Genomic DNA, 21,112 nt, shown 5'->3' on the forward strand with positions numbered 1-21,112 from the left:
AACCCAAAAACCTGAAAGTGGCTCTGAACTGAATTTAGGGTGATTTTGATATTAGCACATAACCACTACGTACAATATCAGGAGCACCTGAAGAGGTTTTACATCACATACATATTTAAAAAGTTCTTCTGAAATAAGAAGATCTGTAATCTTATAATCTTTCCAATAGTTTCCTGCTTTGTGAGGTCTAATTAATGAAGTGTTTCTCATACATTTTCTTACACTTGCTAACTTTTCCTAGACTGATCATATTACAAAAATTTTCTCTTAGCGTTTCAACTATTCTGTATTTTGGCAGTTGCAACTGCCAAAATACAGAAATATCTCTTGATTTCATATTTTCAAGGTTTTAAATTTCTTAGACACCAAAGGTTTGGCTAGTTATTCGGTATGATTTATTTAACTTTGCTTGTGATTCCTTCCATATTAAGTAATCTCATTACAGAGTATTTAGAACACTTTTGCAGACTAATAACTCTTCCCATCTTCTTCTTGATATGGACTACCCCGAGGAAGTGACTGAACAGCTCCTTTGAGTTAGTGGCCATTAACTCAATGGCATGCAATTTACCTACCAGGAGTTACAACCAGGACTATCATACACAAATTTCTAGTTGCCGGCCTGCACGTAAACTCTAAGATCTCGTTCGTCTCTGTCGCTGATCTGAACTGTGTGCATGATTGTGTTAGACCAAATTAGCTAAAAAAAGAGCTAATAGAATGCTTTCCTCCCATCCTTCTCTACCTCCACAAATGTTCCATATATTCAGTGGCATTTTACGTTGCTGAGCTGGGAAGTACAATTCAGCTATACTCTTTCTTGATTGTCTTAAACAGACTGTAGTCCTGAACTCACTAACTTGTGAAAAGTTTCATTCAGGTAAGATTACCGTAAAAAAAGAAAAGAGAAAAGGCTCCAGTGGCCTAAAACATTTTCTCAAGCTAAAAATTGAAATTGTTTAGAATGTATCTATAGACTGTGTCCCTTTCATGTTCGTGTTCCACATATTGTGTTCAGAGACAAGAATTCTTCCTCCATGCAAACTGTAGTGCCAGACCAAAATCATTACACATAAAGCATTCAAGTCTTCTAAGACCGCAGAGACAGTAACTGGTTTTGAGCCACTATGAACAAAGAATAAACAAAGGATGTAATCAGGGCTCAGGAGAGAGCTGCTGTGATTGCAATGTGATCTTTTAAAAACAGGAATCCTCCTCTGCTCTGAGGGCAATTAGTATGCGTTGAAATAAAACCACAAAATAAAGAAATAATGGGGTACTTCCCCTGAACGGTTGAAAAAACAAAAAGGTTGGAGTGCACGGGAGTAACAGGAAGAAATGAGTAGGAAGATAAGTGCCCGAATGATCAAACAGCGACTGCCGAATGATCAGTGACTGTCAAATACAAAGAACATTAATGTTTGGTTAGTTTACAATCCTTCTCAGAGCAGTATCTCTCCTTTGGGTCTCTGTAATAATCCTAACATGTTGCCATAGTTATCAATGCAATTTTGACCTACAAAGTTGATAGCTGGTATGATTAATGAAGACATAGTACAGCCAACAGTTCAGAATGACCAGGCTTGAAAAACAGAGGCCAGATGCAGAGCTGGAAGTGATTGATTGTAAAGTTTGGAAACTGCAAAGGACCTATCATTTAGTAGGTAAAGGCAGTAACGTAGCAATCTGGTGAAGTGTGAGTGTATGCATTAACCTTGGTTGTGGGCTAGAACACATGGGGCTATTTCGCATGGGGCATTTTGTTACTCAGATGACTGAGAGCAAACACTAGCATTTTCTGCTGTACTCAGATGCATTTTTACATGACTGGGTTTTCAAATTTCACAGTGCTGTAACGCACTCTCAAGAAACTGGATTTCTTAGTGTAATGTATAGATGCTCTTGAATTTTAAATTGAAAAATGTCACTGGATGAATGGATGAACTGGCCTTGTTCACTAAAATATGTATTTAATGATTATATGACTTGTGATTAAATAATCGTATAATTATTATATATCATATTGTGATACTGTATAATTTCAGCTGTTCAATCATCTGCTGTTCTGCCCAATCCCAGTCACTTGAAATCAAATCTCAGTCACTTGAAATAAAATATCATGAAGCTGGTGGAAACCTCCTTCACTAATTTCAGTGGGATTTGAAGCAGCCTCAAGCGTGTTCTTGTGAACATCTCCTACTGTACTTGTATATATGAACTCTGGTTGAGACATCTCAGCACAGGTGAGATATCAGGGTCAGCACATGCTGTTTAGTCTACCCCTATGCACACCAGATTGTGGTAGATTTTGCTTCACACAGCTGTACAAGCAGCTAGCAATCAGCTCAGGTAAACCTACTGCAGGCATATGCTGCATAACTTAGTATTTTATCTGCCTTTGTTCAAATAGCAGAAGTTCAAACCTAGGTTTCTAGCTGTTCCATAATTCATGTTAGTTTTATTACTTGCTTATCTAGAATTTGAAAGGTAGTTCCTTAGTTGATCCTTAGATTTAATCCTTCCGTGCAAAATTGTATCACTTCATTAGGTAAAATATATAAAAGCAATACTAAACAACAATTATAAAATGCATCACTGATAAAATATTATGGGTTACTGCCCATTTAAAATAACTGTGTTTCCATGTTCTCCTATTCATTTTCAGTTTAGGTAGTTTTATTTCTTTTCACTGGAGCTAGACATGAGATTTTCTATGCTTTTCTTTAACGGTCGTTTTGACCTCTTTGCAAATTTACATATGAAAGCCACATGGTTTTATCCTCAATACATTCAATATGAATACATTTTTCAATAAAAGAAAATGAATTATTCTTACATAACTTAACCTCCAGAAACAGTTCCAAGTCTTCTTTAAATTGAATAAACAAAATTTTTGTCAAAACCAGTAAAGGTATAATTTGTACTTTATAATTTCAACTGCAGCCTATTTCTGCTTACAGCTTCTCTCCATCGCAAGAGGGGCCTGGTTTTACATTAAATCTAATAGCCGTCTCCCAAACGTCTAATTTTATCACCCTGCTGTTTGACAGCTTTCAGCAGTTTAGTTTGTCAAAAGGTGAAAATCCTCAGCTTTCCTCCAAAGCTTTCTTGGTAAACCTATGAGTTACACTATTCCATTTGAAAGAAAGCATAACATTTCAATGGCCTGTATTCCTGCATAACAAGGACTGATAACAAATAACTGGGGCAGAGCAAGATGGTTCTCCCTGTGTAGTAATAGGCTGGACTGATTTTAACTGTGTCCAAAGGCCTGCCAATTTGGCAATCAGTAGACTTAAGCACAGAGCATGCTATATACTAGCCTCAATTAATAGGTGAAGATTCTTCTTTTACTCCTCTAATTCTTCATTTTAAAATATTTTGGGATTTTACTGCTACCATTGTAGACTAATGGCTTGTAGGGTAAAAAGTAATGTCTGAATGAAAGAACGGCACTTTCCTAGGAACAAACTCTACTAGTAAGAGATTGAGCACTTAGTTCTGAGGGCAATTGAGACTGAAAAATTGAAACTGCAAACCATATGAGTCTCAGAGTTCTACAGAAGTTAAAAGTTCCTCTCTCTCAATACTCAAGACAGATACGTTAAGCCTTGTGGAAAGGGGAGAACAGTACATGATATGGTAGAGACTGCAGGGTAAGACTGTAGCTGGGGCATGTGCCTTCTAATTGGGCTCAGCTGACTAAAGGATACTAAAATCAGCACAGTCCCTCTCAGGTACAGATCACCTTCCCCACCAGAGACAATGTCATAGGACAGATGCAGCTGCTTAGCAGACCATGCATCTGGTTTTATCTGTGATGTGGGGACATGAACTACATGAAACACCAGCGCTGCAATGCATATCAACTACAAATCTAGCACGAGAATCTTGCTTTCAAAGTGTGAGATTTCACACATTTGTTTACACTGAAGTGTTTGGAGAAGTGCTTGGAAAGGTGACTGTCAGAAAGGCAAGGTAAATAAAATCAGTTTTATGAGACAATCCTATCTTCCATAACTAGCTGATCAGCAGATGTCAAACTAAGGTGGAAGTTTTGGTTCCTGCAGCTAGACAAAGCTTTGGCTGTTGTAACCTGGAACACACGTGAAAAGTTTGCAATATGTATAGGTAGGCTTGGGACACTTATGCTTTTCACTTCTATTTGGAACTATTGTTAATGTATACAGCTGTGCTGCATCTATGATGTAATTGACTTGTTGGCAGTCCCTACTGGGAGTCTAATCTTTTCAACCTCTGTTGTCTCAAAAGAAAGCTTAGACCTCACAAGCAGAAAATAGCTCTGGAACATCACCGTACCCAGGGATATGCAAACCTGCTTTTGTACACAGTGCTCTTTTGATGCCTTATACATCCAAGGGGCTACATTTAAGAGTGGTAGTGATAAAATATATCTTTTAAATAACATCAGATTTGGAAAAATATGCTGAGAATGTGAGACCTGTCCTTTATGAGGAAAGAGAACTGCAGAAACGGGCATATCCCTAAGCTATTAATTTAGAATTACTAGAAGGGTAGAGAGAAATGTTTTTGGTTACTTAAATGGCAGCAAGGCACTGTCTGTGGATGTTAATAAACCGTTGATATGGTAGGGTCAGTATGAGACAAAATAAGGGAAATTAATATTGGCTGGTTAAGTAGAGTTACAATGTAAACTGAAATTGCTTATGCTCCTCCATCTCTTTAGTACCAATTCTAGGCAAACTCTATAAACACAGGTTAACTATATTAATATGTTAACTTCTTTGCTTTCTGTTTGGTTGCTGTTTCTTTCCTGTCTAGTATACACTCTGCTTGGTACAGCACCCAAGCTACTGTCTGGTTTGATTTTTTTATTTTGTTAATAAAAGCTGTATTGCCAATAGTCAAATTCATGAAGTTTATGTTCAGCAGTAACAATGTCCTTATTGTGAATGTCATTCTGCCAGTGCAAGACTGACAGAGGGAAATATATGGGATATTTTAGCATTTTCAGACATTATACCTGTCAATTACAGTTTGCTTCAAGAAAAAGTGGTACATTTACATTTCTCTGCCCTTCACTTACTACTGCTAGGTATTTCTTGATTTACATGCCAGTAAAGTTTAAAAGCCGTCTTGGAAAGATTCCACTAGATAGATGGTCAAAAAGGCAACAACACTAGAAAGACACAGTTAAGCTGGATATTTTTATGATTTGTGTTTTCCATAAATGTAAAATAAATGTGCTAGTGTAAAATACAGGAACAGTGTTGGGAGTAGCACCCAGAATTCAGGATTGCCTTAGTGAGCTCCTTAGTGAGTCGAATATAGTCATGCTTCCACTTACCTTTTTTTGATTTGGGGCCAAATAAGTATTTCAAAGTGGCCTTGTTTGAGCACTGGACTACTCTCATACCCAGTTATCTAAAACTAATGAGATTAGGAGATTTTAAGAATAAATACATTATTCACTTTCTGGGGCTTTCAAGTTACTAAGATTTAGGAGTTCAAGTTTTCTTTCCTTTTTTTTTTCTAAATGAAAAGCTATTGTTTCACCTTATCATCGAATTCTGAATGTTTTGATTTTAAAGAAAGATTACAAATTTCATTAATTAGTGGTAGAACAGAAAAAGCTGGCCAGGCTACCTACTGAGATTTTTAAAATACACTGTTGTTCTCAGTGAGACAGCAAAAGGAGAATATAGCTAGAATATACAGAGTCTGTTTCCATTAATAACTTCTTTAGCCTTTTCTGCTGCATTTCAGAAGTATCACATAGCTTTAAAGTTTCAGGGAAAATCGTTTTATGCAGGACAAACTAAGTAAGCCATTCGTCATGATGATGACCAGACCTTCTCGCCCAAGGAGTCAGTGCAAACCCTCGCACACAGACCTTATATCAACTATCGGAAACAGCCAGTTCATTACAATATCCCCCGTAACAAACTGGGGATAATACTAGTAAAGGGTCATGCTGGTCAACGCATCATGTCTTTTTCTTGTTCCTTCACAGAAGTCTATAGAATATATTTTTAGTAAAAATTAGAAGGAGCAAAGAATTGTCAGGTAACTCAGTCTGTCTCGTAAGTAAAATGCTCCTTCCTGAGGCATATTCTCCAGCAATGTTTAATTCAGCAGAATGGCTTTGATGTGCACTCTCTGCCTGTTTCACGCTGCAAAAGACAGTTGTAACCTGCGGTTTGGATGAGATAACTCTAGCCCTAATTTGTTTTTGCATTTCTCTCCACAACTGTCCCCAGGTGAACGTATGGACAACTTTTCTTTGGTCGGATTGACTGTCTTTTCCAGGGTATGTCAGAGCCAAAATCTTCACTTCAAGAATCTGCCCAGGAGCATCATTTCCACACATACACCTCCAGTTATCCCAAGCACGTTCTGCTCTCCTCCTAGCGTTGCCTTCATGCCACATTTTTGTGACTCATTAAATATGTAGGCAAGTGTTACACTGACAGTGACTCTGTAGCAATAGGGAAATTATTTCCTTTTCAGCATCTCTAAAAGATAGGTGTCCATGTCGGAAAACAGCAAAGAGAACGTTGCATTCTTTGTGTCACTAGGATGACGGGAGTTGGAACTCCAATTAAGTGTTACTGTACACGTTTGTGCTCACTTGTTATGTTCTAATGTGACAAATCACCTGTACAGTGAGGCTGCCACGGTCTGTGCATATGTGTGTGTGTGGTCTAAGTGGTCTACCTCAGACAACCAGGTCATTTTAAATAAAGTTTGTTTCCATCAGGAAAGGCACAGGCACTGCCAGTGCCAAAAGTAAAAATGTTGCATCAGTTTTATAACCATAAATGCTTCCATCCATGAGACTAGAAAGAGTCTAACAGAGACGGGAGAAAAACAGGTTTCAGCCTTCGTCATCTTTTGCTAGTCTACTTCCACTACTTGTTATATTAGCTCTTTGAGGAAGCACTTTCCCTTTGCATGTGTTTATACAGCAGCTAGTGTAAATGGGGCCTGACCTCAGTTTCAGTCTTTAGTGTCTCCCATTGAACAAGTTTCCCATGAAACATGTTTACTGGTCTCCCTGTAAAGATGCCTTTAGTGAAATCCATTTACGGGAATTGTTTTACAGTTACTTCACAATAAAATCCTAGGGCTTTTAGAGAAAGATCCAAGCTTACATACAAATGTGTTCATCTGTACTTATTTAAAAAACAATAGCACTTTGACCGCCTTCACACATTTTCCTACACTATTCTCACTAATTAATGCTTTTAATACAGATTACAGCTACAAGTAAAAATTGTTTTAGTATCTACAGTCAAAATACCTATCTAGGATTGAAATGAGAACTCCTAAAAGAAATGTGGAAAAACAGATTCAGCTGTAAAATCATCTTATTTGGTTGACTGTGGTTTTTTTTTTGTTTTTTTTTTTTGTGGGGGAGAGAAAGGCAGGGACCTTTGTTGTTCTGTTTCTGTTCTTGAAGTAACAAGAAAATATATAAAACTAGAGTAAGAACCAGATTCTAACAGTAGCTGCAGTGAAGGCACTGTTACATAATTCAACACCCCAGTAATGCATCCAGTAGATGATTATTTCATATGTATGGCAGTATGTGTCAGATACCTCGATTTAGAGCCTGCTCTAACAGACTCCCTTTCCTAAGCAGTGAATGAGCATTTGGCTTCTTCCACCGTAACTACTATTAAATGTACATAGCCAAATCTTCCTTAAATTATATATAAAGTTCCTGATACATGAAAGTAACCTGATTCAGAAAAAGCATTTAAGTTAGCACTCATATCCTCCTGAAAATAATAGAATTTAGGATGACAGAATTTCACCACCTGCCTAGTGGTGAATTAGGACTCGAAGTAGTTCTCTTGGAGACTTGTGTGTCAGTGGATCACTTGTTCTGTGTCAGATGAAAAGCTGCCTGGCCAAAGCCCTACAGGACATGGGAAAAATGTAATATAAGCCAACAAAAGCAACCAAATGTTAAGGCTGATTATGCTCCATCTTCTAATTGACACAGCTGTCTATGTACTCAAACAATTTCATAAATATGCAATGTAGTTTATCCTTGTGATCTCTTACTTGAGCTGAACTTTTACTTTGAAATGTACTTTGAAACTCTCTCATTTCTTTATCATTCTGATCTTTCTGATGATGTGAACTTCTGAAACGCAATAAGGTAAACAGTAAAAATTAACATAAGGAAAGGTGAGGTAACTGTAGGCCATTCAAGGAATTCATGATGAAAGCTATTCTTTATGTCACAGTTGTTTGAGAGGGTGCAGTGTTAGCACTGATAGAAACTGGATTATGTAGGGCCTGCAACAAAGTTCTGAATTATTGACTCCACTGAATGAAAATCAAGGATGTACAGGTCAAGCAAATCCTATACATCACAGGTAATTAAATGAATTCCTTCAGCCAAAAAGATATAGTCAAGAAAATTTGGCAAACCTATTCCTTAATATTCTTGCTGAGAAAGCCTAAGTGTGGATCTTTCTGTTTATAGAGTGTAGTTTACCACTTTCTAGTCTCGTACTGGAAGTGCAGTTAAGCAACATAGTTTTTGTTAACAGGCATACAATTCCCTGTGAGTAAGTCCAGCTAGCCCCGTATACAGTTACAGCAGGCAGCGAATGTGAGTTATATTTGCTTTGTCTTCTGAATTCCATTATTCAATCTAAGTCTAAAGGGTTTTCACTGCTTTTATGACATTTATGACTTGTGCTGAGCATGCAACTCTTCTGCTCCCTGCAAATCCATCATCTGACCAAGAATCAAACTCCAAGAATCAAGATTATACAAATAAACAAATAAGTAGTCATTCTTACCTTTTTTGGAAATAGTAGAAAAAGTAAAGACAGACTTTGCTAAGTATGCAGATTAACATTTTATCTAATTGTTATTAAACAAATAATAACTAGGTTAGTTACAAAAACCCCGATAATGGGCATGCCCTCATTCATCCCTTGACTGGCAGTTAAGATAGATAGTTAATTTCCCCAGGCTCTTGCATTATCAATGGTGGAGTCTTTTCTCTCTAGAGATTACATAGAAGACGTATGATAATAACTCCAACTTAAACTCCAAAGTTAGTTCTTAAATATAATGATGATCTTAAATATAATAGTGTCACTATAGTGACTATATGTCACTATATAGTTTTAAAATATAATGGTAATCCTTTCCCTCCCTCTGATGCTGAATATACATAAAGTGTACATGCTTGCTTTAAATATAAGATAAACCAGATATAAAAGATAAACCAGGACGCTTTTAAAGCATACTAGTTTTAAGCTTGGCGTATGAACAAGTCTGCTTGAAAGTTTACAACGTACTCTATGAGGGGGATAAGAATCATCTCTGACCTTAAGATCTGGGTCTGTGTGAAAGTTGTTTGAAGATGAGTGAAGGTATTGTTTGCACTTTGGCGGGATTTCTAGATCTGAGTACAGATTGCTTTCCTTAAATATCTTAAACACTTTCTTACTCTTATGTACAGGATATGTATCTTTCCACATGCTTAGTTCATGAACTTTGGATATGCTGGCCAAAATTTTCAAAATGTCTGGTAATTTTGATCCTTTCGGTCTTTAAAATTTATTCCCCTTCATCTACCTTTAAGATTTCCCAGATTTTCCTATTTCTTATTTTCACTTTTCATTGATAAGCATCTGGAGGTTTTTGCAATCCAAGGGCACATTCTGTAACCTGTAGCATTAGAGGCTCAGATTCCCTGTCTTGCCCTAGTTTCTAATTCCCACTTCTGCTTTCCTCTCCGTTCACATTTTGTAACCAATTACAATAACTGTAATTACCATAGCCTATCTTGCATAACATTAATTTACATTTTGTGTAAGAGGGGACCATACAGAAGATGCAAATGTCCTGAAAGCAGATCAAAGCTCATTCTTCCATTGCAGAATGTTAAAATTAATTAGGAAAAATGACTTAAAAATTGTACTGTGGGACTAACATAAACTCAGAAAAGAAAGAAATTATGGATTGAGGCTGGCCATCTGTTCTTAAATCACTGAAAAAAAATACTAGTGACTTAAGGACAGCATTTTCAGACTAAACTACCTTCCCTGGGCTCTTGCAGATTTAAGAATGTGACGAAAGGTATCTAGTCCTATTCTGCATATTTTGTAACACTTCTCTCCCATAGCTGTTTATCTGTACACATTTTTCTCCAGAATAGTGATTATACTTGTCACTACTCATGGTTAAAACGGAGTATTAGCCTCAGAGGTCTTGAATTTGAAAATCATAGATTGACAGCCAGACACAGGGAGGAATTTTTTTTTTGGGGGGGGGGTGGGGGTTATATTTAATTATGAACTGCATTTCGTTGAATATGAGGAAGAAGGAAGTTTCACTGCAGCCATTTGGACTCCCTGAACTTCAGTCAACGCCGTCAGAAGATGATGGATATGAAAGGGTAAATTTTCGCTAATCTGGGAGAAGTTTATTGAAAAGTAGTAGCAATTAAGAGAGGCAAAACGTGCACACCGAGGGAACAAGTAAAATATAAGTTACATTAATTTCAGCTCCCTAACAGTTCTTTCAAATTTTCTTCTTTGCTGGAAGTTAGTCTCGAAGGAACGGTTTCTTATCCTGAATGGAATGTACAAAGAACTTTCGGTCAAATTCAGTGAGCTAGTTCATGTACACTGATGTAAAAAGTCTACTGTGGACATGAGTACATACACAACTGACTTTTTTCTCTTTGTTTTATACAAAAATGTGTTCTGTGGAACTCAGACTTGTTCTATGTGATACATCTATTTCAGGCTAGCAAAATTTTTACAGTAAGGCTTTTAGTAGTTTTTAATGATGATGACTCGTATGCTCTTCCAATGGTGGTCACAAGCAGATGCCCAGGGAAAAGTGTAAGAATAGGAGAAGCATATATCATCCTTCCACTTAATACTCTCCTAGGCTGCATCCATTTTTAGCTCATAGACGGCCTGAGATATGCCTGGCTTCTCTGCATTTTGCACTCTTTAGCAGACTTTTCTTCCCTGAGCTTGTCCAGTCTCAACTTGAATCCACGTAAAGTTTTAACATTTAAGACAGCATCCTTTGGTAATGAGTTCCACATGTCCTGTTTTGTTAAAAATCACCTCCTTTTTTTGTATCACAGAATCCTCGAATAGCTTAGGTTGGAAGGCACCTCTGGAGATCATCTAGTCCAACCCTCCTGTTTACACCAGGATCAACTAGGGCAGTTTGCTTAGGGCCGTGTCCAGTCAGGTTTTGAGTATTTCCAAGGACGGAGACTCCACAAGTGAGCAAGCGTGTAGTAGAGTATTTTCTGCACAACTCTAGATCTGACTGCCCATATGGTGGAGGATATTCAAAATCCAAAACTACACACTGCAGTACAGTTCTTTTGTAGCTTTGAATACCTTAATTTACCATTTTTCAGTTTAATTGCTACATGCTACTCTTTTCCAGAGCCTTTGATTCACACTGATACAATTTCATATTTTCTTTACCAACTGTGCTTATAGAAAATTAGATCATTTCACACTGTTACACACTTGATGTGTCAAATTTCAAGAAAAAAATAATCTTTGAAATTCTCTTTGAAAATTGTGGTGGGGGTTAGGACTAACTGATTTGGTCTGAATTTCTTCAAGACATTTTCATTTTGTTTCATTTCTTGTTTTTCTTTAAAATAAATACAGTTCATGTCTGTATTAAATCCACACCAAGCTGTGACTATTTATTAGAGTACCCTTAATGAATAAGGTATTGAGTTACTTTTTCTTGTCAGATAATTGCTTCGTTAATTTTATTATGTGTTGAGGGTACAGGACTTGAGCATGAACAAAACAAAAAAGAGCTTAATAATGTATTCTTAGAAGGAGAGACAAAAAACAATGACTAGTACAAATAATCTTTCAATGCTATTTTTAAATGATTCTCTCAAATTAATTGTCCTTATCGTTGTAGTTATACTTTGATTTTGCTAGCAGGAAAGTTTATACAACTATCTCATTTTGCTGCATGTTAGTGGACATGTGAAGAGTGTACTCTACATCTACAGTCACACTCCATTTGCTAGCTAAATGGGGAAAAGAAAGATGTGCTTTGTGGTCTGTGTCCAATTGACACAGCTTGAAAATTGAAACGTATTATTTATGAGCAGTTAGTTGTAGCATTCCACTTGTAGGATGACAATTATGGCCATGTTCTGGCCAGAGTCCTGCAAATGCTAATTTAGTTGTATACACACAGAGTAGTGCTTTTGAGTTCATTTGAGCTGTCTGACTGATGCAAGCTTAAGAGGCTGTTCACAGCACTGAATGTCTACATGAGCTGAAAACATCAGTGACCAAATGCTGTTGCTTTAAACCTCTGCTAAGGGAGTTCCCCTAAGCTGTGAAGCACTGCCAAGAAGACCATAACAGGTGTTTCAAGCAGTTGGGAGTTTTACTGTCTTCTTTCTCCCTAATCTCCATCCCCCTTATGATTTGTGAGGAAAGTAACGGTGTGGTGATTACCTGGAAGAATTACTAACGTCAAAGACAGTGTAAGGCCCTGAGAGCATCCCTCCTCCTACGGGTCTGGCTGCGGGGGCTCAGGGCCAGCTCAGAACCAGCAGAGCTGAGGGTGGCCCCCTTCCTTTGGTGATCTTGGAGAGAAGCTCCCAGAGAGCACAGAAGGCAGGCCTTAGCGCCGTTTAGCGCCCTTCCCACGGGAGCTGCTTTGAAGCCGAGCCTCTACCATTTGGCCCCCACCCGAACTACAGCTCCTGCTGCATTGCAGCCATGTCTGTGCATGGTCACTGATCTTGACCCAGACCCCATCCCACAGGCCAACTGCCCAGCCTGACCTCAGCCCTGCCCAGCCATCGTGGTGCTGTGCCTGACCCTGGTTACCCTCACCAGGCCTGATCCCAACCCCAATCCACAGGCTGACCACCTAGCCTGGCCTTGGCCCATCCCTGTCTGCACAGTGGTGCTCAATGTCCAGGGCTAAGGCTGCCCCCAGCTGCCCTTCCCCCTCATGGGGGCAGTGGGAGAGTTGCTGGCTGTGAGGCCCCTGTCTCTGCTGGCCATGTTCCGCATCTCTGCTCCCGGCTCCCCAGCCCTCGCAGAGCAGCTGGCCTGCACTGCTTCGAAGCTGACAAGAGATTCACTGCAAAGCCTGCCTTTGCCTTTGTAGCATCACATTAATAGTTCTGATCTTAACAGCAAAATAGAATAAAAATGTGGTTTTTAAATCAGGAAGGTAAGAGGGAGTTCACTGAAAAATGCTAACAGATAATCACATTTTAATAATATCCTTATGGTGGATAGAGGGAATGTAGAAATTTGCAGAAATAACACACACAGCTCATTTGTTTCTAGTTCTGATATCTTATCCATTATTCAGTACAAATATACTGATTGGGAAATCAATATATATGAACATATCCATCTTTCTACCAGATGGATTAGCATCCAAAGCAATAGGCAGAATTTTAGATTACATACAGCCCCCTGTCTGAGACAATTTATTTTATTAGCTGAGTCAGCTGCAGAAAGACCTGAGTTACCCTTAGGCTCTCATATATTGTAACGGAAATTCTTTTCTTCCTAAGGTGAATGGAACTTGCATTCTTGTTCACTTATGAGATAGTACGTGTCCTTGTCCTTGATTATAAACTGGTCACAAAGAGTTAGATTTTAAAATATGAAAAAATATTTTCATTTTGCAGAAGGCAATTATATGGATTTCTGTCATATTTACCTTTGATTTCCATTTCTACATATTCTTTATTGAAATATAATATCCACATTCTCTCCTTTGCACATCCAATTTATGATACACAATATCTTCCAGCTGTGGACTGTAGACAAATTAGTGGCTCAGCCTGGCACAGATGTGCCTACTAAGCAAGAGGAGCTGTTACCTCAAGTTGGAGACTGCATACCGTGTTAAACTCCTAATCAGATATTTTATAAATAAATAAAATACTGTCCTTAAAAATTTTCAGAAGTTTATGTACATGAATCAGCAAATAAGAATGCTGTATAGCCCAGTAAACATGATTTTTGCCATTACCAGTAAAAGGCTGTAAGTTTTGGACTGAGCTGACCGTGCAGAGTGTCAGGACGTGTGTGGGTTTGCCTTGATACGCGTTTAGCTTGTTTTTAACAACCATCTAGTGGCCAAGTGACTAATCCCTCACCTTTGTGTGAGATGAAGCTCTGTGAACACCACGAAGTGTAAAGGTCTGGCAAACCTAGGGAGTTACCTCCTGGCATGCAAAAGCCCTTGATGTCATTTGAGGCTGGGGGAGGCTACGGTGCAACTTTCAGATTTTAGCTGGGAACCACTGAGAAGGAGGCAGCCTGTGATTAAAAAAACATATACAGATAGCTCAAAGTGGACCCCAGGAGACAAGAGGAACATTGGAAGGATAAGCACAACACCAGAGACATTCTAGGAAGGGGCTTTCTGTATAATAATTTTAACAAAGTGTACTATTAGTGTGGCTTTGCTTTATTAATTAGATAATTTGGACTATAAGACTGTTAAAACCTTCATTTGAGTCTTTAGTTCCATATATGCAGTGCATCCCTTTTGCCTGTAACAAGATTTGTGTAACATTTACCATACCTTGAAACATAGCTTCAGAAGTAAGCTGAGATATGGCTGTACAACATAGCTGTATTTGTTTATATGACGTTGAAGTTCAGCTCTTATAAATATATTTCTAAATGGTGATGCTCATAACTAACATATTTCTGTTAGGTTGGCCTATTACTCAGTCAGTTTTCTTGTACCTAACATACGTAGAGAACACCCACATCTATATTTAAAATACATTTCTTAAATACAATATCATGAGCAGTGAGGATATGAATCTGTAGCACTTGTCCTCTTACTCATGCTCAGAATGGGAAATAGGGTGGGATGTCTGAGTGAGTTAGACTGCTCATCCATCCGCCTTTATTTTGTAGGACTTACCTTGTAATGTAGCAATTTTATTTCTCTGCCATACTTACTCTGGCTACATGTTCTCTTGTCCTTTTATGAGTCTGATACTTAGGACTGACAAAGTCCTAAGCACTCATTTCACTCTTCAGAATAAAGATCTGTTTTCACAGTTCTTCCTTGTCATGGAGACAATCATACAAAATACTTAAATGCAATGACGGGGACGTGGACGGGGAAGGGGGGGGGAGGGTGCTAACATCTTACAGGATTATACACTCAGATGTCATGATATAGACAAGGACTCTTCCAAGGACTTAAAATGCCTAACTCTCCACACACCCAAGAAAATTTTTAACACTTACAGGTTAAACCCTGTACAGTTTAACCTATATTTCTCTGGTAAATAAAGATACCCACAGTTTTGCTTCTGTGTGCGTTTAAAGGTGGTGTCTTTCTGGTAGGCCTGAGCAGCTTGACTTGTTTCATTCTGTTCAAGACCTTTTAACTAGGTGCTTATCTGTCTCCTGAGGGGACCAACAATTAGATGTGCTTAGAGCTCACTTAATAGGTACTCACTGTATTCATTTCAGCACAAAACCACTTCTATTCAAACAATGACCATATAGAAAACATTTGCTATCCTTCTCTTAATTCTAAAGCCTTACAGAGAGAAAAACAGGTTCCCTGTCCTCTCAGCTCTTCCTATCCTCAGGAGAGTGTGCTGTTCTGTGGGGGAATCTTCCACCTGTACTATGAGGTTAGTTTTGTGTATCAAACTTTTTACTGTGAGGGTGATAGAGCACTGGAATAGGTTGCCCACAAAGGCTGTAGAGTCTCCATCCTTGGAGATATTCAAAAGCGGTCTGGACAGGATCCTGTGCAATGTGCTCTAGATGACCCTGCTTGAGCAGTGGGGTTGGATTAAATGATCTCCAGAGGTCCCTTCCAACCTCAACCGCTCTATGATTCTGAGTGAGCACTGACACAACATCTGCTTCTTCATGTAGCTTCTCTGGCTCATGAACAGGGAACTGAGAAAGTCCTGGTCTGTTCTCCAAGAGCCAATTAAAATATTAACACAAACAGTCATTGAATAAAAGTGTTCAGCTTGACTGCTTGAAATCTTGACCTACTGGATTAACTTAATATATTAGCTTCTAGCTTGTACTAGCTTCTAGTTTTTATGCTTTAAACCCCGTAGGCTTGAAATAAAGACCCCTGTTCTACTTTCCGAAAAGTGACAATACTGAGTCCTGGGAGTGGAAGAGTGTCTGTGGCTGTGAACCTGATCTAACATAAGAATCCCACTGTAATTCTCAATTTGTTTCCACAGCAGCACACAGAGGTTCAATTTTAGCTCCATCTTTCTTAGCTTTTCCTGTTAATTATTTTGGGCTGCATGTTACTTACCAAGGAAACTATAGCAAACACTATTTTGTAATGCTTAATTCCCTCCAGGCACCGATTGAGGACTATTAGGTGTTCAACTCAGAGTTATAAATCAAAGTGAACTTGAAATTTTAGTCGCAATTTTGTTCAAAGCCACTTCAAATTCACTATCTTGTTGAATACAAGGCAGAATCTCACAGACACGGAGATCATAAATTCTCAGCAGATCTACCTTTGTGAAGGAACGTCGGTTGCTGCTAAAAACAAGCATATTCTCAGAAATGTAAGATACAATGTTTTTTCTAGTTCTCCTGTCTTTCAGAGGGGAAAATTGTACCTTTTGACTTGAAATTATATTTAAAAGAAAACAACCAAAGCAAATAAAAATTCCAGCATGTGGAACCTGCTTTTCAGCTAGTTTTTACAGATCTCACCTAAGGATGGTTGCCTAACTGCAGTGCTTTTTAACCCTTTGAAAGGCTTAAACTTGCTCAATGCGGGGTCTGCAATCAAAAAATCTTACCAGTCCACAAACTGAAGAAAGTAGAAAAGCACTAGTAGAAAACTTTTAAGTTAGGATTCAGCACCTAAATCTGTTACAATTCCAGACAGCCTCAAGGGTCTTAGCAAGTAATTGGTTCTTAACTTGCAGAAATGTTCCCTTTAGGCAGAGCTGAACTATTCTAATACTCAGTTTACTCCACTCTTTTGTGGAGAAACCCGCATGAGGGACAGGCCAGGTGACAGACATTAACATTTTCCTCTGGAAGAACATGGGCATTCACAGGGGAAAATTGGCAGAATGGTGTGTGCATGAAAGAGTAAGTTAAAAGTCTACGTATCACTTAGATAAAACTGTCTGGTAGCTTCTACATTAAATCCGGGCTTCCCTGGAGTCCACAGCATACTTCAGTTGATTTCTTTGGGGACAAGTTTTCTGTTTAATTTTTTTAACTGAAATTTATGTAATCAGACTGTGTTGCACAACTAATGAGTAGGGTACCCACAAATATAAGTGATTGAAGTAATTACTGGAAAAAAAGAGGGAAAAATCTTGAAAGTAGCCTTATTTTCTGTTAGCAAACAGTGAAAGCCTCATGAATATCATATCATTTGTACCTGTTTACCCTCAAACAGTCAATTGTTAACCTATAGATTATTTATGATCTTTTAGTACCAGGTATTATCTTTTAGTTTGCAAACCTGAATTTTTCTGAGCTTTTGGTCTCTAAGTAGCATAATATTACATCACTGCTTCCCTGAATGAAAGAAATAAAGACAGATTGGTACAGTGAGTGTAGTATATAAACCCTGCTAGAAGGAAATTAACTTTATCAACCTGAAATGAAAGTCATCACAAAATGAGTTTATTTTCCTTAATTAAATGAATCACAGTTACATGCTGAAAATGTATTCAATAGCTATTCTTCTGAATCCATATTCCTCATAAGAATGAATCTGAAAAGAGGGAGAAACTAGCTGTGAATGTACCCAAACAGAAAGACAAATTAGAATTCTCACAGGTGCAAGTGCTTTCTTCATTCTGCATAGTCATCACTGACAGGGACTGGGAAGGAAAATTCTTTAAGGAAGATTGTTCAGGGTCCTCCTCTATGACTCTGACAGCACTGAGTCTCTTGCTTTCATAACCACCAAATTCACTACACTCAAGTATCCACAAACTGCTTCATAAAGATGCACACCAGCATCCTTATTTTTTGAATATGTGAACTTGAAATCTGAGGTGAGTCTTTGAACTACTGTTTCACTGAGCCATTTCTACTTTGTTACTATATTATATCCCTCTTCAAACTACTTTTTAAAGCATATGTACTGCTTTAAGGTTAGGACTTGAGATTAAATGCAACTTGTATAGTGCTTTTCTAGAATAGTTCTTCCTTTGACAAGAAAGTGGTTATCATTCTAAAGCACAGATATATGAAAACTATTAAGACTGCAGTTAGGTTTTGGGTTTTTTTTTTTTGGGGGCGGGGGGGGGGAGAATAACATACATTCAGCTTCTTTTTTTTCTTTCTTAAGCTGAAAATACCATCCAGAAATTCTGCTCAAATACCTGAGATGGTATGACATAAAACACCTGAAAGTAGTTTTGTGGCTGCTTTTCCAGAGATCCTGTTTTAGGGGACACTCTAAAGAGTTTGTGTACAGGATTTATTGCATCAATATGAATGCGTTCAGAATTAGAGATTTTATTCTTTAGGAAGGAAGAGTATTCATACAAAACTCCAGGCACCCCTAGGTCTCCATACTTCTTGTCAAATGTAAAATGTTTCAAATGGGGTAGAAAGGAGCAGAAGAGCAAAGGAGATGGAAATATGTTCTCAGTAAGTTTATCAGCAGAAAGCAACAGAAAAAGGTAGTCCAGAGTGAACAGTTAAAAGATCTAAAAGTTGTGTTTCGTTTTGTTTTTTGATGTGAAGTTAACTAATAATGAAGCTTTTCTTTAAGCCAGGTTGTAACTCTGAAAGATGACTTGCACTTCATAAAGCGCTGTAGACTGAAGTACAATGTAAGCATTGAGAATTATTGTGATAGTAATATGGTATTTTCTGACTCCGATCTTTGCAATAACTGTCTCAGAGCCAAAATAATTCATATTTCTCAGGGAAAGGCAGGTTAGTTTAAGAATCTTATAAAATAGTTTTCACCTTGATTGGAGAGAAGAATTTATTTTAATTTCTAAGGGGTAAAAACAATCATGTCAAGATACTGATGTGATAGTTAGTCTAGTTCATGAGCAGCTTTTGAATGAAATGTTAATGTTCCACAAATGACAGTAGTATGGCCATTCCAAAATAAGCAGCATTTTCTTTACAAATACTTTCTGAATTACTTACATAGGCCATTAATCACCAATATTCTCCAAAACAAGAACCACTGAAGCTTGCTCTCATTGGGTTAATTTTAATTAACTTTTAGCAACATCTAGGGAACACCTTGATAGCCACATTGCTGTCAGAACATACACATCTGACTTGCTTGTTATCCCAAACAAGAGCATATGTTTGAGGGAAGATGTGTATCCTCAGAAGTCACCTGGAACATGAGAAATTACTCAAAGCAGTCACTTTCCTCCTGATGCTGCTAAATTCACACTTCAGAGGAACCTGGACAGCTTCCCAAATGTTCCTGTGGGTTGAAGGTTACCAAATATTTTTTAGTGCTCTCATCTTACCTTCTTTATCTTGAAACACCAGACAAGCTCATGCAGTGTAGCTGACTGCTCTGAGGACGACTGAAGAACGATCCAGTCGGTTCTTTCCTGGCTCACTAGATGGTGCTAGGTGAAGGCGTAAACCATAGTCTGGAAGAGAAGTGTTTCCAGTTGAGGAACTGGATCCTAGAGGCAGCACTGGAGCATCTCTTCGTTTTTAGTACCACCGAAGCTGGTATTGTTATGGTGGGCAAAGGAGCTTTGGAAATAGGCACATTAGAACCTGAATAAGGTGCAGGGTACGTTTTTTCATGGTCAATTAAAAACAAATGATTTACTCTGATAATAAGATGTTCTAATTACTTAAATTACTCCTTTTTTCTATTTAAGATTGTCTTTTCATGTTCTGATTCCTTTCTCTTCACTTCTGCATAATAACTATTTTTCATTCATCACGGTTTGTTCCCAGTTATCCTCTGAGCGACAGATCTATACAGTCTTGACAACACGTCTTCTTTCTCAGGCTCTGTTGTTGTGTGTAGCATTCACTTCTCCCACCAAGGTGAAAGCCCCCTTCCTATCTACCTCCCTCTCCCAGCCGCCCTCAGAGCCCTCTCTGCTGGTTTCCACTCCCACCCCACCAACTGTGTTCAATCTACCTGGAAAACTGCTTTTGCCAAACCACAGACTATCAGAAGCCAGGACTGGGGAAGGCAAAGTATTTCACACCAACTGTCCTGGGTAAAGCAATGTCAAATATTTACTTAAATGATCTCATTGCCAATTAACACCAAGTTCTGGTCACTGATGCGGGTATGGGGCAGGGGATGAACAGTTAAACAATTACACAAATACCTTTCCTCCCTCAGGTTCAACTGAAGCGAAATACCTACCCTCCCCACACCAAGCCTCAGCTCCCCTTGCTTTCGGGGCAGTTCGCACTCGGCCTGTCGCCTTTCCCTCAGTGAGGGGACACCACGGGAGGGCAGCTGGACGCCTAACAGCTGCTTTCTGCTGCTTTTCGCTTCTTACCGGTTCTCCTACCGCTGCTTTTTGCCAGTTCTCCCGCAGCCCCTCAGACCACCCGCCCGCGGACGGTTTCGCGGCACCAGGGGCTGCTCAGCCCGGTGTGGCAGCCGGCCGGAACCGGTTGGAAGCGGTTGGAACCGGTTGTGACGGGCGCACGGCGGCCGCCTGAGCCCCGCAGCTCGTGCCCTGGGACTGGTTTGCTGGTGCTTTTCTGAGCAAGGAGAAAGGTCTTGAGGGGGTGCCAGTCGCTTGGACAGTAGACTGGGACCTCTGGTTTCTCTTCTAAATTCTGGTAAGTAAGAGACTTTGGGCTGCCTCAGTGGCCTCGATTTTCCTCCTTCCTATCTAGCAGGAAAAACTTTTTTTTTTTTTAAAGACTGTGTTTTTGGATGCAGGTATGCTTCCGTGTTTGAACGATCTCTGAACAGCGAGGAGATAAGAAACACCTTAGAAATGCCACGCTGTAAGTCAGCCCTGGCACCTCACGCGAAACGTAATGTGACTGCATAAAACATAATGCATACATTTAATTTTCTTGCACACAGTACTAGGTATGTTTTTAAATAGATATGTGTTTCTGTCCCTTAACTGGCAAAAAAAAAAAAAAAG

General features: G+C 38.8%; 1 long non-coding RNA gene across 1 annotated transcript in view; it reads right to left on the reverse strand.

Annotated features, from left to right (window-relative positions):
* The window catches only part of LOC138062889 (uncharacterized), a 70,708-nt gene extending 50,108 nt beyond the window's left edge, over positions 1-20,600 (reverse strand). The window contains exons 1-2 of the long non-coding RNA XR_011136613.1: positions 20,507-20,600; positions 19,496-19,624 (exon numbers count right to left, since the gene is read on the reverse strand). This is a non-coding gene — a long non-coding RNA (uncharacterized lncRNA). The remainder of the gene's footprint in view (positions 1-19,495; positions 19,625-20,506) is intronic.
* Positions 20,601-21,112: the final 512 nt, after the last annotated feature.

Source organism: Struthio camelus, chromosome 1, assembly GCF_040807025.1.
Source record: "Struthio camelus isolate bStrCam1 chromosome 1, bStrCam1.hap1, whole genome shotgun sequence".
Taxonomy (NCBI): Eukaryota; Metazoa; Chordata; class Aves; order Struthioniformes; family Struthionidae; genus Struthio; species Struthio camelus.